We start from the raw sequence: 6495 nt of genomic DNA on the forward strand, positions 1-6495 counted from the left end.
TTCATTAGTGGGGCACTCCCAAACCCGCGAGATGGAGTCCCTTTTCCGGAAGTCACTCACCCGGCCCCTCTGCTAACCCGACTCCTGACTCAACGGCAAACGGGGCACGTGGGCGCCTCCCGTCTTGGAGTCCTTGTCAGCAGGGCGGCTCAGGCAGCTGGGACTTCAGAGTCTCGCTGGGGAACCTCCATTTGTTGACTGGAAACAAGCCAGAACTATTAAATAGTCAGAAAAGCCACTGTTTAGTCAAGGCCAGGGGTCACAGGGCTGATGCAGGCCCCTCCTCAGAGTGGTGCTCCCCCGCCTCTGCAGAGTCCCGGGATTGACCCCTGGGGGTGCCCCCGAGCTAGAGGATGCCTCCAAGGAACAAAAGAATTTGGGAAACCTCTGTAAGATCTGGGCAGATCCAAGGGCTGGGAAAGATGATGGGCATCGCCATAGCTACAAGGAATGGGAGTGCTCAAACTCTACCGACAGGATCCAGGCAAGCAGGGGAAAGGAGCCAGAGCCAGAGGCTGTGGTGGGAGGGAGGGGGCTACCTGCCTACCTACATGGACACCAAAAGGGTGGTCCCTGCCCAGCTGTGTGTCTTCCTGGGAAAGGGTCTGACACAATGGGGAAGACTAAGACAAAAGGCTACTAGTGTCTTCCGTCTGGAAGTGCCAGCCAGAGATTCCCCGAGATTCAGGGTAGATTCTCACGAGAACAGGGAACGAGGACAAGCTTTGGGGTCTCCAACTTACTAGCTAACCCTAAAACTTGGGGTTCATCAGATCCCACCAGGCCACAAGTTTGGGGTCTCTAGATTCCACGTCAACACTGCCTTTCCCCTCTTCTTTCTGTTCCCTCCCCCAACATCCTCCAGTCCTCTCCCTCTTTGTGCTCTTTCTTCTTCCCTCTCCTCCTTCCTGTCCTCCCCGCCCTCGCTGTCCCCCTTGCTCTTCTTTCTCCTTCTTTTCTTCATCCCCCTTCTCTCTCCTTCCTCCTTTCCCCCCCTCCTTCCCTCCTGCTCAAAGAATCTCCCTCCGTGCTTGGGTGTACTCTCCTGTCCCTGAAGCTGCTCTGGCTCCCTATTGCCTCTGGCGGCCAGCCAGACTGGTGCTGCAGGTGGAGGGAGCAGCTGACCCCCGAAAGGCTCTGCCCCGAGTGGGAAACGAGCCTGGGCCGCCCTGGTCAGAGGGGAGCAGATGTTTGGGGCTTTGCCTAGGAGGCGGGGGCTGGGGCAGGGCTGGGGCGCCCCTCTTCTTGAGCAGCTGGGAGGGGGCTTACTTTTGGGAGGCATCTTAGAGAGTTGTCGTCTTGGGATCTAGAACCCCCCCCCCCCACTGGTAGCCTAGTGAGATCTTGTCACAGAGACTTTCTCCCTGAGGGAGTCGCGGACTAAGGCTAGACCTCAAAGTGGCTTGGGTGGGGCTGGCCAGCGGGCTCTCCCCTCAGGCCAAAGCCGGACCTCAGGCTGCAGCTCTGTGTGGAGGCCTTGAGGAAAGCCCTGGCCCGCCTCCTCCGGTAAGGAGGGCCTTTTCTGCCCATGTCCTAGTTCCGTGTTTTCTCCGGTGTGGCGGGGCCTCCAGGCCAGAAGGTGTTCTGCGTTTGGGGGCCGCCCTTTGGCGCTCCTTCTTCTAGTGTAACATGGCCACCTGCTGGGGGAGCAGATGGACTCCTGAAGGGGGTTAGGTCTGACCTCAGGCCCTGTGCCTCAGTGTCCTCATCTGTCAAATGGGGGCGGAGTTCTCTGCCAGGATGGCTGGGGTTGTGTTTGTTAAGTGCTCCTCTAGCCTTGGGTCAGGCCCCGCTGAGACACCGGGAGACCCCCGAGTCCCAGGGGTCCGCTTCCCAGCACCCGCACCCTAAGCTCCCAACCTAGGCCCTCGTCCCGGTCTCTGGAGGCTCCGTCTGGCTTTAGCCCCCGGGGCTGCCTGACCACAGGCCCGGGGATCCCTGTGCACAGAAGATGGCATCACCTCCTAGGCCTGGGGCAGAGGTTCGCACCCCTGGAATCAGTACTTATTAGGCGCCCTGTGTGCCAGGCATTCTTCTCACCTACTTTCCTCCCTTGGCTGGGGAGAGCTGGCCAGCCTGGCTCTAGGAGGTGCCGGGGCCGGATGCTGGCCCCCTCGAAGGTCCTCTGTGCCTGTCCCCACCAGCGCCTCCTCCCAAGGGCTAGAGCAGTGCCCTGCAGACATCCCGCTATGCTGGCATGGCCCCTCGTCCCCTGGCCAATACTGAGAGTCCCCATCCTGCCCCGGGCTTGGGCGCCTGCCATCTATCCTTAGACCTCCACGTTCTGCCCAGTGTCTCTGCGAGGCTGGCTGCTTGCCTGCCCACCCTCTGCCTCGGGCGTCCCTTGCTCTTCAAGGCTCTGCTCACCCTTCCACCCACCCAGGGACACTACTGGGCGATGAGGGAGGCCTCCCACAGAGGCTACTGTTCATTCCCTTTCAGAATTCCCACCCTGAGGCAATGAAGGCGAGTCCCCAGTGACTCTGAGCCTCAGTTCCCTCATCTGTAAAATAGGGAGAACGCCTGCAGCACGGGGTCTGACGACTGGCAGATTGCCATGAGGCTCACGGTCCATAGAGGCCTTTTGGAGCCTCCAAGATCCCTAGAAATGCTTGTCCTTATGGTTCCGCCTCTGGAGGCAGCAGTGCCGGGCCTGGGCCTCTAGCCCAGGGGCTGTTCAGGGCTTCTCCTGGCAGCCCACAGCTGTACAGAGGGACCTGGGAGAGCTCTGCCGTTGGGAGTGGTAGGGACACGTTCTGCCCTGAGGTTCCCAGAATGCCCAGGTCTGCCCACTTCTCTTTTCTGGGCCTTTTCTGCCTCTTTGGTCAGGCTGGTTCTCCGCTGGCTCCAGGGGCCAAAGCAGCCCTCCCCGTGTCTGGACTGTAGCCAGGGAGCCTGGAGCCAGTCATGAGGAAGGAGAACCTTCCAGGGGTGGGGGCCACCAGTGGGCCAGAGAGGCTGCCCTAAGCTGGAGTGTGGGTGTGAGGAAGGAGGCCAGCCTCCCCGTGAGTATGTGGAGAGCTGGTAGAGGCTGGGGGGGGTCTTATTGGACAAGGCTTCCTGTTTGATCTGGGGGGCCACAGGGAGCCAGCTCTGGAGTTTGTTTGGGGGAGGGCTGGCCGGACCAGCTCTGCCCTTAATAGAAGCTGTTGGTGTCACCCCCAGCGGGGATGACCTGGAGGCCCGAGAGAGAGGCAGACAGGACCCCTCCCTGCACCCCCCCCCCAGGTCCTGCCCAGGCATATCTCCAGGGTCTGCACCAGGGTGGGGCCCTGGAGAGGGGCTGCAAAGGGAAGTCAGCCTTGGAGCCATATTAGACCTGGATGATGGGGAAGCCCATGTTGTGAGCCTGAGGCCCTCTATAGGAAGGGAGACCTCTATAGGAAGGGACTTCCCCAAAGGGCAGCACTTGACTGTTGCCCCCCAATTACACCTAAAAGCAATTGTCTAATGCTCCTTTGTTAAAGACAGAGACTGAAATTCCTTGCTTGCTCGCTCCCTCCAGCGGGGCCCTCATCTCCTCTTGACTTCTTGGGTGCTCCATACCGCCCACCTATGGTATGGCAGCGCCCCTCGGTTCCCAAGTCACCAGAACCAGAAGGGACCTGCCTGGGCGGGAGCCCTCGTCCGTCCAAGCTCCAGGGCAGAATGTCTCGGCTTCCCTGTGCCCCCGGCCTGTGGGTAACCTCTCGAGGGAGGCCTGAGTTGGAAATTGGGAGTCGCCTTTCCGTGAGTGGCCTCTGACCATCATTTCTGCTCTTGCCGTCTCCTCGCTTCTGGCCATAGCCAAGGAGAGGGATGAAGGGGCCCTGGAGAAGGGAGTCCGGCCTCTGTGCCCCACTATGGGCAGGCAGGGAAACACAGGGAGCCTCAGGGCCCCATGAAGACTCCACAGAGGCCAGAATTCAAGGTAAGAATCCAGGTCTGGGGCCCGATCCCGATCCTGATCCCAATTGGGGCTTGGCCCCACCAGGGACACTGAGTCGGCAGATCTTCCATCCTCTGGGGATTGATACCATATTAGGGAACAATAAGGGGGGGGGCCTGGGCCAGCAGAATTGGAGGGAGCCACCAGCCACAGGAAGCCCCCTCCCAGCCTCCTCCTCTTCTCCTTCCTGGCTGGCTACTGGGGGCTCGCTGGGCTCTTCCTCCCAGGGGTGGCCTTTCTGAAGCCCACCCTGGTCTAGCTGTCCTGGCTCCAAAGACCCTGTAGGAGCTGGGCCACCCAGGAGGGGGGAGGGGGCTGCCCAGGCCACTACATTCCCATCTGTTGTCCTCCTACCCCTTTGCAAGGGGGAATTCCAAGGGGAGGCTCCAGGACTAGAACCACCATGCTGGGCCTGAGACAAGAGCCGGGCACCCGTGGGGCACCGTCAGGAGGCTTGGGGCTTTGTCCTTCCTAGACAAGGGGTGGCCCCAGATGAAGTCCATTCTAGTCTAGCTGGGTGACCCTGGGTGAGTCATTTAGCCACAATAGCTCTCCTGCCTTGGAGCCCATTGGGAGGCAGAAGGTGAGGGTTAAACCCAATGCGGGGTGGGATCTGTGCCTTTGGAGGCAGAGTCCCCTGGCCGGCCCTTATCCCACCCCCCCAGTGAGGATGCCCATTGCCAGATGGAGGAGGGGAGCAGTCGGCTGCCCTCTGCATTTTGACACCATCTCTCCAAGCATCTAGGGCTCCTCCAGTGTTCCTGAGGGAGAGGTGGGTTCCAATCCAGCCTCAGGCACTTATTGGCACTTATCCTCCCTCTGGGGAGGACTATCATTATTATTATGGAGGAGTCTCAGGCTGTGCCAGGAAGTAGTTGCGGTTGAATTAGAACTCAGGCCCAAGGTTGGGGCCTGGGTCTCTGCCTCTGTAAAGTAAGGGGTTCATACCCAATGCCTTGTGACAAGAGACTTCCTGACTCCGGCTTCTTGCCATCCCCATGCTGAGGCAGAGGCCTCCCAGCCTTGTCCTGCCTGCCACCCCCTCCCCCCAAGCAGGAAGAGAGCCCAGCAGGAGGGTGAGCGGGTGTGGTCAGCTCTGTGCTCTCTTGTCCTTCTCTTGCTTGTCCCTGCCCTGTATGGGCACCTCTCCTGCTTTTGGGGAATTCCCAGGCCCCTCCGGCTCCAGGCCAAACACCCATGGGGGCCCCAGCAGGTCCTCCCTGTGCGGCTTTGTAGGTGGCAGGGAAGGGTCTGGGGCTGCTCTTGTGGGCTCCGGTCGGTGAGGGTCCCCAGAGGCCTGTGGCTCTCTGTCTGGGTGTGGGGCTGGGGCTGGGCCCAGGTGGCTACCAAGATCCCAGTTCTGGTCTTCCAAGAGGAGGCATCTCCAAGATGGGCCTCAGGGCCCTCCTCCAGAACAGAGAAGTAGCCCCACTTCACCCTGGGGAGCCCAAGGCCAGGGAAGGAGCCAGCGGACAGGCAGGTTGGGAAGTGGGCGGTCTGGCTGGGAGTCCTGGCCTCCCCTTCTGCAAGCACTCTGGGTCTCCTGCCCCCTTCGCCCCTCCCAATATCCCCGCCCACTCCCCCGAGGCTTTCTGGGTGGCTTCAGGCTCTGGATGGAGAGATTGGAAGGGGAACACTGGGTGGTTGGAGCCATCCCCCAGCCGGTACATTGCTAATGCCTCCTCCGAAGCCCGAAGGAGGCTGAAGTGGGCTGCAGACTCTGTTCTGGCTGCCGCTGCGGGGCTCACTGCATGCAGCACAGCCTGCTGAGCCTGGCAGGGGCCTCTGCCCCAGGCTCCCAGGGGGGATGCGCCCCTCGCCCCTCCCTACGTGCCTGGCTCCCAAGCCCCTTCCAGAGGGATACCCAGCCTCCAAGCCTTTGCCCAGAGAGAGCATCCTCCATGCCTGGAGTGCCCTCTCGCCCCCTTTGCCCAGGTTGTGCTCTGTGGCAGCCTCCTCCAGGAAGCCCCCTCACTGCCTCTCAGCTGCTTTTCCTCTCTCCTAGGCCCTCTCCTCTTCCTTCTGTCTGGAGCCTGGGGGGGGGGTCTGAAGTGGGTGCTGGCTGTGCTTCTGAGACCCGCTGTGCAGCCCCCCCCCCAGCTCTAGGAGAGCAGGTGAAACTGAGGCAGGAGGTGCCCCCATTTCAGCTGTAGAACTTGAAGCCGGGGGTCCCATTGAGCGGGGAGGGAAGGAGGCACCCCTAGCCCAGCTCGGCCGGGCCACAGTGGGCAGGATCTTGGAGCAAAGCAGGCATTCTTCCATGAGGACTGCTTTGGAGGGCAGCCCGGTGGCCCAGTGGATAGAGACAGGTCCTGGGTTCGAGTGTGGCCTCAGACACTTCCTGGGCGGGTCATCGGAGCTTTTGTGCCTCAGAGCTGCTACTATCTTTGCTCGGGGCACCCCAGTGACTGGCCGCAGCGTCTCTCCTTTCCTCCCCCCCCCCCCATCCCATCGTGGCCGGCCTGTTCCCGAGCTCTGGGCAGGGGCAGTTGGAGTGGGCGGCTCCCTTCGGCCTTGGTTTTCCCAGGTCCTGGGCCGCTGGCCTACAGGTCAACCTGGTTGGGGGG

Source organism: Gracilinanus agilis, chromosome 3 (genome assembly GCF_016433145.1).
Source record: "Gracilinanus agilis isolate LMUSP501 chromosome 3, AgileGrace, whole genome shotgun sequence".
Classification (NCBI taxonomy): domain Eukaryota; kingdom Metazoa; phylum Chordata; class Mammalia; order Didelphimorphia; family Didelphidae; genus Gracilinanus; species Gracilinanus agilis.